At 44.2% G+C, this 15,389-nt stretch overlaps 1 protein-coding gene across 1 annotated transcript in view; it reads right to left on the bottom strand.

The window, feature by feature from the left end:
* The window catches only part of MINAR1 (membrane integral NOTCH2 associated receptor 1), a 50,905-nt gene extending 36,299 nt beyond the window's left edge, over positions 1–14,606 (bottom strand). The window contains exon 1 of the mRNA XM_052672156.1: positions 14,505–14,606. The gene's annotated coding sequence lies outside the window, so the exon portion shown is untranslated. The remainder of the gene's footprint in view (positions 1–14,504) is intronic.
* Between the last annotated feature and the right edge of the window lie 783 nt (positions 14,607–15,389).

Below are 15,389 nucleotides of genomic sequence, written 5' to 3'. Positions count from 1 at the left end.
CTAAACCCTGCCTGGTGCAAATGAGCTTACGCAGCCCCAGCTTCTGTCATCTCATGAGAAGAAATAATACCGACTACCTCCAGTTTAACAACGAGCACAGACTGCATATTGCACATTTACAGGTACCCTGGAGAAAGGTGGGGAGAAATGCACTTCTGATGAGTTATACAGAAGAGCTCCCAGCGCCTATTAGACCTCTAATATGATGTAGTCTATTAAGGGGAACACAGGATGAATTACTGCACTCCATTCATTTTACGAGCACCAGGCAAGAGGTTAGCGGACAGTAAGAAGTTCTCTGACTCAAATTCAATCAGACAGCAGGTAGCACACAAGTTTTCCAGTGCTGTTCCACCCATCATCACTTGAAAGGAGAAAAATGATCCTTGCTTAGCTGTGCTGATGGAGAATTATTATTGCCATGATGGGGTGGGGAGATTTTCTTCCCAAAATAGGCTCTGATCTCTGGCCGAACTTCTTCACTTCTGCATCTTCCCCAAAGCCAACCATTTCCCAAACCACTCATTTCACATGCTTCCAAAGTGATATAAATTTCTTCCACTCCTTGGTAATCTCCATTTTGACCTAAAACAGTGGCAATGCCACAAAGGAAAATAAATTTGACTTCTTTTGGTCAATGGAGCATACTGGTCATGGACAAAATCTCCAGTTTTCTCCTTCCCCTTGGAAGGACATCCTGTATGTGGCCTCACATTGCTCAAAGCAGCTGTGTTTGGGAATGGTGGTTGCAGATGTGCCCAGGAGACTAAATTGCCCCAGACAGGCTGGGGAACCAAGGCATCTACAAGCTCCCTTTCAAGTTCCCCTGCTCTTTCATGAATGCTCTGCATCAAAACGGTAAAAAATAGCACAAAAACAGCCTCTACTGTAACACAGCAAAAGGCCCAGAGAGCTTCAGTTTAGGTCAAGGGAAAGATTTAGAAGGACCAAGAGCACGGGAACAGTCAGCAGCAAAATATTGCCAATTAACATAAAAAGCACACAAGATGTTCATTCTATTTAAGCTAGTTAAATACAGAGATTAAATGCTATGAACTATTAAATAAAATTAAAGCCAAAATTAACTGCCATGCATGCTACACTTAGCCTTATAATAGCTTATTAGCAATGCTCGTCAAGAAGCATCACCTCAACACCGACCCCACGCTCTCCCATGCCCTGTCCCAGCACATGGGGTTGGAGCACAGTCCTTGAGGGAGTCCAACCCCATCCATCCAAGCCAGGAACAGCTGGCAACGGATCATAGCCAGCAACCATTGCCCAAACGATCAAGTGGCAGAGCTCTTCACAGAGCAGCTTTCAAGTCTCCCTCTGCTTCCACATGCTCACTTAGCTAGTCACTAAAAATATATCGCTTGCCCCAGAGACCAAGAGGATTAAGTCACAGATTTTTTCAAGATATGGCTTTTTATAGGAAAGGAATTTGGTAAGCATATGGAAATTAACAGGCTCTCCAAAAAGGTTTGCTAATTTTAAATGAAGACAGCTCTGCATCACCAGATGTTTATATGCACTGACTGAAGGCTTAATTGACAAGCAATAATTGCTTATTCTTCCCAATATATGGTGAATTACACTTCTCCCACTCAGCTCATAGCACTGATTAGAAGCCTAGCGATGGCAGGCAGAGCAACTCTGATGGAGTCATCTTGGAGAGCAGGAGCTGAACAAACTCCTGCACAGGAGCAATTCCTGCTGCCCACAGGAGTACAATGGGAGTTGTATTGAGCTTTGGCAGAAGTCCATGGTATTCATGAGGGCTGGGTTCCCACAGATCTACTTAAAGCAAGACCGAGCCACAGAAACCAGCAAGTTCAAGAAGTGGGAAAATATTTTTCAGAAAGCATTTAATGGGTTGAGGAGCAGAAGTCCATTTGGAGTTCTTCCCAGAAGACTTGGAGATTAAGTTGGAGGAAAGCATTCTCACTGGATGCCAAGTCCAACAGCTCTCCAGCCCAGGAGCAGCATTCCTAACAGGAGGGTGCAAAATGGTCAATGTTGAAGAGGTCCTATACAAGACAACAAAACTTCCCCTTCATTAAGTACTGGTTTCAGTGCTCAAGCAAATGCATCAAGTGAAATGCACCATGGCAAGGCTTTACAAGTGCTCTCACAACCACCACTGCCCATACAGCAGTGGGACATGGCTGAGTGGGCTTGGAGATGGGTTGATGATTGGACTAGGTGATATTAGAGGTCTTTTCCAACCCTAATGATTCAGTAGTTTCAAAGGCTTTGATAAGACTATCACACTGCAGCAGTATTTTCCAGCTCTTACCAGGTGAGAAGTTCTTTGAAACCCAAAGCAAGGATATTACAGTGCTCTTTATTTTCTGAATGTTCATTCTGTGTCAATGGAAAGAGTTTCAGCTTTTCTACATTTTCTGCTCTGGATACAGTCAATATTTAGCCTAGACTGGCTGACAAACAGTTAAATGTCTCCAGCTTCTTTTTCAGTTAAGGCTCTCTTGAAAACAACCTATATCATATTTAATGAACTTGAAGCAATTAGTGCTTATTCAGTAAGTTTCACTGGACTTAATTTTTGTTTTGTATGCAAACAGCATTTCTGATAGGTTCAAGTACAGTGTTTCTTAAAATTAAAAACTGCTGCTGGAAGATGTAATCTAACATTTCCTTCAAACTAATGCCAAAGTTAATGAAAGCAATCTTGAAGAACGCTACTGTTCCTAAGAGCTCTTAAAATAAGAGATGGATAAGAAGGCACGCTCAGTAATAAGGCATTTTCACAGAGGTCCTGGGTTCACCTTCCCTCACAGGGTACTTAAAGAGGTCATCCATCCTGCCCTCAGGCATATTGGGTCTTCAGATATAGCATTGTTCCAGAAAGGGCTGTTGAAGAGACACAGCAAAAGGTAGAGAAGAGCTAACAAGACTCAAATGAATAGTTGCTCATCTGTCCTTTCCTCTTGCCTAAGGGAAGGAAAAGTCTGCAACAGCAGGAGAAGTGGTCCCAAGCAGCAGCAGAAGCCTTAGAAAGCCTCTAAATCCCCACATCTCTGATTTGCCTCCTATGTTTCAGCAGTGGGTTTGCTGGGTGGATAGGGAGTATTCCTACTTCATCCCCTGAAGACAGGTCCTATTTCAGTGCCAATGACTTGGCAAGCATTGCCAAAGGCTTTGCAGCTTGGGAAAACATCCCATGTTAAACACTGCACCATCACAGGCTTCTGCTGTTTAAGTCAGGGAGATGAGACAAGAACAGAGGAAAGCTGTGAGGCTGAATTGCATCTTTGAGGAATTTCTAGGGCTCCAGCAGTGATGCCCAATTAACAGAAACAACCAGTGCCAAGAGCTCTCCCAAAGCACTAGGCACAGATTACTTTGCAAAACACAGACATTGACTTACCACATTCACATACTGTGCTCTCCAGAGGTTCTACTGCATGTCACCAAGGAGATGCTTCTCCTTAATCTATTACTATAGGCTACAGGCTTAGAAGAAATACAATGAAAAGGAGAAAAATGAGGATAACATAAAGAAAAAAATATCTGCACCTGCTCTCAAGAAAACAGACAGCTCATCCATCAGCCAAGAATTAAGCAGGAATGGTTGTTCAGTTTGGCTGCTGCTGCTGTACCACCCCAATAAATGGGGGAGTTTAGCCCGGATTCATTCATTCCACGTGCCACTGAGGGTTGTTCGATACATGATTGGATGGAAAATATTGAGAACCATTGAGTGCTTCTGCAGCAATACTCCAATTGATACTCAGGAAAATGAGGTACTACCCCTGTTTAGGCCAAAGCTTAACATGGCAAAGCTTGTCATAGACTGGCTTAGATTTAAAGGGACCTTAAAGATCATCTAGTTCCAATCCCCACTGTGAACAGGGCTGCCAACCACATAATTCCCCTACTCCCAGACAAGGGAAAACACGAAATGGATGTGGGTGTTCAGGGATAGCTGCATGAATTGGCAGTGAGATTCTCAGCTGCCCCCTCCACACTGTCCAGGAGGAATACTTGCTACAAGACCATCTGGTGAGCTGGGAAAAAGGGAGCAGGAAGGGTTAAAGGACCACTCTGAGGCAGACAGACAGGTCTGGCATTGTTGTAGGAAACTCCTAATAGGGAGAAAAGGGAAGGGACAGAAGAGAGAGAGCTAATCTGAGACCCAAAACAGCAGGCAACAAGTGAAACTGCGCTGATGGACAGTTGGGAACACAGAGAAAAGAATTGAAGACTACTGAGAAGTGCTTTTAGGGCATGAAATTACAGGTGGAGATATCTAGCTGGCTTAAATACAGAGGCAATTGAATTTGAGCTCATTGGGGTATTAGGGTCTAACACAGGAAAGCCAGTGACCTCAAAAAAAAAAAAAAAAAAAAACCCACACCACTATTTTCTTCTTTTAGGACAACAGCTTTTGAATATTCTTGTTCTATCTATTTCTAGTCACTGAAAAATTTCAAGAGCAGATGTGACCCTTGGAGGCTTCTCTGCACTACAGAAAGGGGAGACGCTGCTTTCTGCCATAGAATCACGAGGACTGGAAAGGACCACTGAGCTCATCCTGTCCAGCTGTCAGCCTCTCCCACCATGCCCATTAACCTCATTCCTCAGCCACAGCACACTGCCTTGAGCACCAGCTCCACATTCAGACAGAAAACTGCTATTTCAGCCTTAAGTTCAGGGCCGTTGCCTTGGTGTCCTCCAGCTCCTAAAAGCTGTGTCGATGGGGACGGCACAGGCAGCTTTGAGATGGGCACTTCTCACCCCGCCATGGTGGCAGCTCCTGCTCCGTGGCGCAGGGGATGCGCTTGGTGCTACAGAAGAGAACAAGCTGCTGCGGGAGAACCAGCACATTTGAATTCCTGCCCAGCAAATCATCCCCCTGAACGGGAACTTCCAGATCAGCGTTTATTAATTCTGAAGTGTGATTTTGTTTCCAAGAAACTTTGTCGGTTGCAACAATAAAAAAAAAAACTGCTGCGCTGGCAAAGTTTCTGATTGAGGAGAATTCAAATGGCAGCACAAGTGTTTTGCTGATAACAAAATCATATACATTTGTTTTATAGCCATTGCTATTCACTGCAGAATATTTATGGCATATGCAGAAAAATTCTATGCATTCAGCACAGTTTAGAATCCTTTCCCCTGGATGGTACTTTTTCTGGCCAGAAGCTTTGTCTGGATTGCATAAACCAGCACATCCACTGCAGAACTCTCCTGCTCCCACGTGCAAGGCACATAAACTCACATACAGCTGCTTTCCTCCTATATTTCCACTTAAACCTAAGCAATGTTAGTCTAAGCAGATACTTCGCTATAACCTGTTTCCAGGCAGCCTACCTTATACCTGTTGTTTTATCCAGCTTAAGCCTTGTTTTTAAAATACCTCTTGCAGTTAAGACTGGGGGCATAAGGCAATTTCCAGCTCTGGCTCCTGCCTCGCTCAGTTTGTCTAATAGATCTTTGGGCAATGCTGCAGATTACTTGATGTCTGCTGGATCTCATGTTGTCACATCTGAAAAAGTGCTGATAGACACTGATGGCTGCAGGTCAGAGCAAACAGCTGGCAAATGGCTACTAGCATTGCTGTGGAGGAAGCTAGACTATCAAGCCTGGAGCATTTATCAGGCTGCAGGGAAGCTGACTTGCCTGCTAAACAGGGTGGTTGGCTTCCTCATTCAGATGAGGAGGGAGTAGGGACTCATATGGCTGTTTGCTGGAAAGGAACAGCTTTCCAGCCCAGCGATACAGCCTGCCTGAATTGCCACTATCCTGACAGCCAGGATATATTGCTTTACTCTTCCTTTCAGAGCAGAACTCATGGATTTGCAGTGCAACTCCTAATCATTAATCATCTAGACCCAGAGATTTGACTTTCATGCAACTCCAACAGAGCCCTTTGATATTCAACAGACAGCTTAACCCCCAAGTGATGGCTCTAACACCAGGTTTAAACACAAGTCAAGACCATGTACTTCTACAACGCTGAAGGGGGAGGCACTACCACTGGAACCTGCCTTCCCGAAGGACAAGTGTTCACTGAGGTCTTCAGCCTCTCTGCACCAAGTCAGGATATCCAATTAAACTGTCCAGGTTCATGTCTGCCAAGCGAAGACACCCCAGGTACGCCCAGAATTTGTCACTTACCTACCATCGTTACCAAGCACAGCTGGTGCCCTGCATTTCTCATTTGAGCTCAATCAACAAAAAGGCTATTACTGTTATCAGTATTCCTCAGACTCCTGGAGTCATCAGACCTACAGCCCCAAGAGCTTTAAAGTCATGAATTAAACCCTAAGAGTCATTATTTTAAAAGTTCCATCCATAGAATCATTAAGATTGGAAAGCTGGAAAAAGATAGGCTAAGATCACTGTCAACTCATCTTGACCATGCCCCTCAACCACGTCCCTCAGTGCCACATCTTCACAAGTTCTTGATCACCTCCAGGGACACTGGCTCCACCACCTCCCTGGGCAGCCTGTTTCAGTTCATTACCAGTCTTTCAGATATTGCTTTCTCTTCTAACAACCAACCTGAACCTCCCTCACAACTTGACCTCCTCACAACGCCACCTGCTGCAGTAGTATGCAAGTGCTCACATAAAAGTTCGCCCCTGCAAGGGGAAATTGTGAAAAGAACAGCCTTAATTTCTGTGTGCAGTAGGAATTAAAGAAAAATCCAACATGTTTGTCAAGCTGGGCTGCTCTTCAGTTAGTTTTCTGCTTTATAAAATAATCCTAACGGAAACACCTCTGTGCATACATTCAGTAACACTGTTTCAACACAAGAGGAAACCCTACCCAATATCATAGATAGCTTTAACAAATATTGGAAGGATTGCTCTGCAAATACTAGAATCCTGCATGGCACTGGAATCAAGAACAGAGCTGGCAGGTAGATGTATTGTATCTGTGCACAAACACACCACTCTCCTTCAGCAAGGAGGGCTCATGCTCTCATGGTAATATTCCCTAGTGTGGGTCTCAGCTCAGCTGACAACAGCAGAAGGCAAACTCACAGAGTAACATCCACTACAAAAAAGTCACAAGGAACCCGCATGTTCACAGCCCCAGTAAGGTAGAGGCTCTGTTAAGAATGGGATCAGCCACTCAAGTATGACAGTAGACTTCATTCATAAGTGAGAGCCAATGGAACTAGGATCATAGGGGTTGGAAGGCATCTCTGGAGATCATCAAGTCCAACTCCCTGATGCCTTGCTTTGTTCCATGGGCATTCCATCCAATGCGGGCTGACTTTTGGGAAGTTGAGAGCAGATTTAGGAATCACCAAGTGTTTACATGAAGAAAGAGATCAGGCAATTTACATGGCTCCATTTCATTTTAGGTAGATAAGAAAGAATCAACAAGGTAGGAAAAAACTGTTAAGATCTACTCCAATCATAAATGCTGGTAGGGCAAAAAAAAAAAAAAAAAAAAAAAAATGATAAACTTTAAGACCCCAAATAAATCTGGAAATTTAGAGCAATTTGCAGATTCAAAACACACTCATCTAGGCTGAACCAATTAGTATTTCCTGCTACTAGTTGCAAGTTGTTCTTTCTGGAGAGCACTGAGTGCTCTAAAGCAGCTGTGTAACTCCCACAGGCACTAATAATTCCTCTAATAATTTTTAAGCCCCCTACCACACTGCCATTCAGGTCTCAGGGCTCATCTGTTGCTTCACAGAGGCCCTTTGTTAAGGCCTGATGTGACTGACTGTACACTGGCTGGGATGAGCCAACTCTCACCAAATACAGCTTCAACAAATTCTATGTAGCCAACCGGAAAGTTAAGCGCTGTCTTTTTCTCTGGGATTTATTAAGGTTGAAGTGGTTTTTATAAGAGTCTTCTCAATGCGCTGCTGCTATCTTCGCTTGAAGATAAATTAAGGTTTTGATCAGATTTTCTTTCACAGGAATTGACCTGATGGTCAGAGATGATGCCTCATGCATTATTCCACCCAGCGCAGGAAAAGCCTCAACTGCAGCTTTCTGCAAGAGGCCGGTTTTGAGTGCTCAAGGAATCTGACCATTAGAAATCACTAGATAATACTGTTAACCAACAGCAATTGTACAACATATTTGCTTTTCATTTGACTTCACTGGAGAACAAATAGTGATTCAACAGCTTAAACTCTGACCGCTTGAAGTGCACGGGGCAAAATGGGTTGCAAAACCACACAGCTCTGTGCCGATGCCTACAATCGCATCTGTGCCACAACCACAAGAGACAAATATCTCTTATATGCAGGGCCTATTACAGATGCTTAAACTTATGGTTGAGCCAACAGAACTGCTGAGCAAATTCAACAAAGTTGCTTGATATCCTTCACTCCCTCAGAGACGTGCTTTAAGTTCCCATGCATAGGTAAAGATCCTGAAATTACCATACATTCATAACAGGAAAACTACTGCATCGCAGACAATAAGAGTTAGAAAGTAATTTTTTCTGTGAATTATATTTGATGAGTGTAACACAAGCCCCCCAGGAAGACAACAACCTTTGTGAACGTGTTGGTAGAACAAGCCAATGATACAACTGGGCCACAAGAGAGGCTAATGAGTTTCTGTAATTATTTCAGAAACTCTGCTCAGGAGAAGCTGAAGATTACTGTCACTGCTCAGCAGCAGTAGAATATGAAAACCAGGGCAAGACCAGGCATCCCAATTCAACACGGACTCAACTCAGACCAGAAAAGGTGCAAAAAAAAAAAAAAAAAATTATAGATGTTTAGCTAATCTCTGAAAAAGAAGATTGAAATAACTCATTTTGGTTTGAAAATTAAAGACTGGGGGTTCATTTACAGCCTATGACCAGATCAGGGAGACTACCAATATCAGACCCTATCTGTTTATGCACCAAGTCCCAAGATCTGAAGAGATTTTGATCTCCACTGGCAACATAAGACAGAAGTCATTCAGGCAGAAGAGAAATTTTTCTTTGGATTTCCAGAGTGAACTCATTGGTCAGTTATGGGATTAAGCCTTGGATGAAGGCAAGAAAAAGGTTTATTTCCTATACCAGCCTTTCTAGAAGCTCTCCTCACTGAATATTTCCAGGAAGCAGATACACTTTTTTTCTGAAAAGGAAGGAGAAAGAAGTGTAATATTGGAAAATTAATAATTTAGGAGCAGAATCAAACTAATTGTAACTTATGTTCAATTATACAAGTGCAGGAATATCAGCACAGTTTTATCATTCATACTTCATCCAATAAAACCCTCAGGCCTTTGTCTCCACTCCAGTACAATCCTGCATCACAAGAATATTTTGGCATGGAGCAGAGGTCAGCCTGGCTGCATAACAGCACCTGCTGTAAACACAGTGACTCCTTCCCCTGTGGGATGGCACCAGGATGCCCTTTTCTAATAGGAAAAAACAACAACAACAACCAGACAAGCACAAGACCTGAGAGCTCATTTGCTCCCATGCTCTGAGGAACTGCATTGTCAGGACATACCCAGATTCCTCATCCCAGTCCCAAAGTGCCTGGAAAATGGCAGGGCTGGGCACCAGGTGGGGATCCAGCACCTGCTGGAAGACCCATGGGCTCCAGCTGCCCGAGACCTGGGTGGGTTGGGATTTTATTCTGACCATGTGTCATTAATTACCCTCCAAAAGAGCAGGAGATCAATCCCACAATGTTTTAGCACAAAAAAAATAATAATAATAATCAGCTTTGGAAATCCAGCAATTGACTACACTGTGGCTGAACTGACTTGTGGCACAGTTTTGAGGAATTATTTCATTTTCCTTATTGATATAAGCTATGCATTCATAAGCAGCTCAGTGCCTCACCAGCCTCCTGCCAGGCTGAATATTTTAGCTGCAAGATGAGAAACGACAAAAGTTCAAGGTTGCCACAACAGCAATCAGGCTTTAGGTCTGGAAATACTGTAGACAGGTAAGCAAAATCTCTCTCAGCCTCAGGACATCTGAAATTCAATTTCATTTAATGAAGCCGGCTGCAGTGCACTGTGGCACGCAGCAGCACACAGCAGCGCTTTGCTGGAGATAGCAGTCACCCAACAGGACAACTCCATGGTGGCCAACCCACAAGAACAAGAGCACAGACCCCCTAAACAACAACAACAAAAAAAAAAGAGCAGCTGTATGCTTCCCCAGCTCATACAGAAGTAGCTGTAGTGGAGGTCAGAAGATTTCATCTATGGGGGAGACCACAGACAGAAAGCCACACTGTTTTTCTTAATGGCAAGCCAAGATGAGCTTTACCCACTGCAGCTTCTAAACAGCAGTGAAGATGGTAGGAATTGGCACAGGTTGCCCAGAGAGGTTCTGGGTTCCCCATCCCTGCAGACACTGCAGGTCAGGCTGGATGGGGCTCTGAGCACCTGATCAGCTGTAGGTGTTCCTGTTTGGGGCAGTTGGACCAGATGGCCTTGAAGGGTCCCTTCCAACTCAAACAATTCTATGCTGGGAAGAGCCACCAGAGCTTCTTCCCCAGTCAGGCAGCGTGACACCAGCACCCCACAGCCTGCAATGGACACTGTGGACAGGAACCTGTAAGCAGCACTAAGTGGGCACATATGGTCAGGGACTGCTTTCAGAACGCAGCAATTTTGATTACATTTGTTCCAGTGACAGATTACAGCAGTTTATCTTAGGATTAAAGGCCTGCAGCTCCCATTCCCACACTGTGTTCCTTTTCTATCCAAACCTTACTTCATATTTTAAACCGTGCTGGAACTGGATTTTTTCAAAGAAAAAGTTGTAGCCAAACAAATACGCCCATGACATTGGATGAATGATTGCACATCTGAAGCAGTGATGTCTTCAGGATTAATCTTACCTAAATATTTCATTTCTCCGTACTGAATTATGAGCTCTTTTTTTACATAAATACTGCTGCAGATTATAGATCATTCCTGAAAGCAAGATGTGATTAAAAATCTAGCAAACCATTTGGGGAGGAAGGCTTCAGTATATAATAAGGGAAAAAAATAAAAATCACTTAGTTGTGACTGAAGGACCCTAGGCAGGATGACAAATTAGTCACTTATTTATGACAGTGTTCTGATTTTAACTAAGCTGGCTATCATAAACCTTTTGCTACCTTTGCCATCATTGGATTATCATAATGAAACATTGGAGAACAAAACCATTGACAGTGGTTATCCCACCCCCACAGCTCTGCAAGGATTCAGTACTGGGCTGTCAGTGCACTTGAGAAAATTAGAAAGCATAAGGAACGCTGTGGCAGGCAAGACAAGATGAGCTGCAATCAGGGTAAATTACTGTCTGCAAAGGATAAATCCAGTACACAAGAAGAGAAAATGTTTATTATGACTATCAGACATACCCAGGTGCAACACCCACCGGAGGAAGTCACAAGGTTGCTATTTACAGCTCATGGCAGAGGGCTCTCAGTGAGACCTGTTCAGCAACTGGAGCTGAGCAAGAAGCACAAATGCTGTGAGCAGCAATTTGCACAGCGTGAAGATGGGTGTACATTGCTGCAGCTAAGCAGAGCCAGATCTGTTATGCACCAAAGCCAGGTGCTCAATGCCATGGCTGGGCATCATCTCAGAGGGTCATAGGGTCAGCTAGAAAGAACTTGGACTTTGTATAGGACCAGTCCTGAATGGGCTTTCTAGTTGCTGTGCATGTTCAGTGAGGTCTCTCTCTCCCATTGGTTGCTCTGTGAACAGGACAGATATCCAGCTTGGCAATGGAAAGTGCTCTAGGATACCTCACAGATGAGCCTGAAGGACAAACTAAGCCCAGCATCATGAGACATCTGAGTGTAACGACATTAGCTAGGTAAGTTACAAATCACATCCAAAGCTCTGCATGCTTTCTGTGTCTGCCCAATCTCAGCAGCAAATCACATCCCATAACTCTTTCCTAACTAGGAGATAATCCTATTAATTACCAACAGGCCAGGGGATATCTACGTTCCCTACTGCCCCACTTTTTCAGGCACCTGGATAAATAGTGAGCTTCTTCCTGCAGGGAAAGGATTGTATCTGCACAGCATTAATAGTCTAAAGCCACTTCCAAAATAGCTTCCACCAGGTGATAACTTTATCCTACATCTCAGCACTTCAAAAACAGCAGCTCCAAATATTCTCCCCCACCAATTTATCAAGATTTATATCAAATTTGGGATCTCTATCCCAGCTTGACTCACCCAATTTTTCAGCATTCTATAATCAAACCCTAAGAGGCTCATATTCCTGCGTGCCACATTTTTCGTTTTCAAGATGTTCCCACGTGATGAAATAGAAGCAACAGGGTCAGGCAATGAACAGGAAGAGACTTTCATAAATGCAAAGAAATAATTAGAACTCAGCAATTGATCTCAGAACACACACGTGCTTCCATTGGAAGGAGAATGTCATCCCCTGCTTTTTAATCTCAGGATCCACTGATATATTGTGAGATAATTGTGAGTTTTGTGCTTCTCAGTGCCATGCATTTACATCCATTCTGCTCCTTCCAGTGGGGCAGGCTGTCGCCATTTAGTAATTACAAATATAAATGTCACTGCTGTCAGATAGCATAACGCACCTCACGCATCAGGACACAAGCTGCTTAAAATCAAACTATTCTAGTAAAGCCGCCTCCGTGCGAATGCGCATTGATTAAATTTCTAGGCATTAATCATTTTTAATAAAAACTGAATTTTGTCAAGGCAGCAATGAACTTTCCAGAAGGCATTGGGATGAAATATCTCCAGAAGGCACTGATCCTCCAGACATTGCCTCGGTGCTGGGAAACTGCTCGAGTACAGAATGTACAGCTGCAGAAAGCGTGCTATGACAACAACTTCCATGCAGCACTTCAACCAAGACAAGTGCAGGAAACCTGAAAGCTGCAGCTCCCAGAAGGCCAGTTCCTACTGCACCGACACTCTCTGAAGAATAGAAGTGCGATGGCTGTAACCTGAGCTCCAAAGGAGTTGGTTTCCCTGTGCCATCAATCTCACCCCAGGAAGAGATTTCTATGCCCTGAGTCAAAACGTTTTCCATTTCCCACTCTGTCACTCTCAAATCCTATCAGATTTCAGGCTCTGGAAGATGGATTATCACAACAGTCCTATGACAGATGCACTGCTGAGAACGTCCACGTACTCAAAGAGAAAAGGGTAGATCTGTTCCACTTGTGTTTCTATCAGTGTCAGATCCACGTACTGCCCAACGCCATACTCATCTTTGACATATCCCAGAAGAGTGCCACAAGACTTTCAATAGTCACACATTTAATTAACGTGCTTTGATGGAGGGACTTGAGAAGTTGCTTCCTAGAGAAGCAACACCCCAGGAAAACAAGCGGTGGCTATTGCCCCTGTACATTACATGAAAAACTCAGCACTGGGATCAAATTGCAGTCAGTGCAGAGCAGCCCTTGGCACAGTGAGAGATGGCTGTATCAGTCATACCTGTGAGCCTTATTTACAGAAGCAACACAAAAATATTTGAGCTGGCAGCACTCCGCTCTGACAGCAAATACAGCTAAAAGTGTTTTCTATCCTATAAAATTTACAACTTAGAAGAAGTGTGGAAAACAGATTTCTCCTTACAGTCCTTCCACTTCTGAGTGATTGGTATAATAAGGAAAAAAAGCCTTAAGAGCATGAAGCATTTGCTAAAACACAGGCAAGGATGTCACTACCATTGCTCAGTTTCCTTACAGGAGTCCAGTTATGAGAGCAAAGGAGAGGAGGGAAATCTTGTTTGGAGACACTGCCCAGCCTCAGCTTGCTGCAAACTCACCTGCCTTGGGGCTGTATTCCTCTCTGGGTAGAGCACAACAGCATAGCTGCACTGCCAGTGGTGCTGAGTGTGGTTCAGCTTGGTCCGAGCCAAGATGCTGGTGCCAGGCATGGCAGAGACACAGCCACTACTGCTACCCAACCCTGCAGACAGGTTCTTTATCTTTTGTTCCCACTTTGATCCTTCTGGGGAGATCAGAGCCCTACTCCAGGAGAGCATTGGGCATAGCCACCAGGACACCCTCATGGTCTATCCCAGTTCCTCAGCCCCACACTACTACCTCCATGACAGCTGCACAATGAAACCAGATTGATAAGCTGAGTTAAAAACAGGGGAAACTCTTCCTAAGCAGATCCTAAATTTAGCTTAAGACCACGCTGCAAAACCATCATCGAACAAGGCTGGTCTGCAGGGAATAAAGCACTGCAAGATGCCTCCTAGCCAGGCAGGCTGTGCTCCTCCAAGCAAACACACAGGTGGAACACAAGTTTCTCCACGCTGCTCTTGTGCACAACAGCACCACACACAACAGAACCCATAGCATCAAGGGACACCTCGGTACCCAGGACCTATCAGAAGAGAAATTGCACCATAGCACAGACCACATTGCTTCCTACTGAGTTAACAGCACATCTTGCATCTCCAAGCACCTCCTGCAGGATTGGAGCAAATTCAGGCCAACAGAGGATCTCTCCAGCACCAGGTGCAGCAATCCTGCTGAGCCCCAAAGCAAAGCTGCTGCTTCAAGCACAACAAAACCAGAGCACTCACCACACCAAACTCCAGCCAGGCCCCCAAGCAGCTCCTCTTCCTGCAACCAGCTTTTCTTCCACAGAGCATCCTCATCTCGCAGGCACCAACCCAAAAACCTACCTCCATCCACCTGAGCCTTTATGATAATGAGCCTTTATTAACCATGGCCCTTAATGATTTTCAGGTGGATTCAATGCACCAAAAGATCTCACTTTCTTCACCTGGAGGTTCTAACCCCCCCTCCACCAAGCCTCCTGTTCAGGAGGCCTTGATTTCTGTGCTTTGCAAGTTGGGTCAGCCTGATAGTGAAGGATGTTTTGGTAAAACGTGTGCAAGAAGACGTTGAAATATCCAGTGAGTTGAAGGTCTTTACTCCAGGCTCCTAGAGCTGGAAAATAATGATGTGTTGAAGTAACAGTGCTAGGCCTTGTGTTAGCTAGTTGTTCCCAGGCAATAGAAGATCTGGGTCCCATCAAATCATTTTCTCTAAAAAAAACTTGAGGTTTTGACAAAGCACAAAGTTGAGTGGTTTTACAAGATACCCGTTTTTTTACATACTTCTCTTGTAGAAGAAAAACAAAAAAGCTCAAAACCTCAATTTCTTTGCTACAGAAAAGCTGTCACTGAGCTCCGTGGAGGTTTCAAGTGTGTTTTCATCCACACTGCATTGTGCCCTGCAAAGCAACGATGGATTTCATCCCTCGATGGATTTCACCCCTATATGCATTTCCCAGGGAAGAAATGTGTGACTTTCATGGCAAATCAGTGTTGCTTCCTGGGAGAGAGAAAGGAGGCCAGCGCAGAGGAAGAGGTGGCTGTCCAAATGCAAAAAGCCAACGGTGGCCTTTTCAGTTCTGTTTTTTCTTTTTTCCCATACAAAGTAACAAACATTTCTATGTGGTA

The sequence above is a fragment of the Tympanuchus pallidicinctus genome, unplaced genomic scaffold, assembly GCF_026119805.1.
Source record: "Tympanuchus pallidicinctus isolate F22 unplaced genomic scaffold, pur_lepc_1.0 scaffold12, whole genome shotgun sequence".
Lineage (NCBI taxonomy): Eukaryota > Metazoa > Chordata > Aves > Galliformes > Phasianidae > Tympanuchus > Tympanuchus pallidicinctus.
This window is presented reverse-complemented; position numbering and strand designations above follow the sequence as displayed.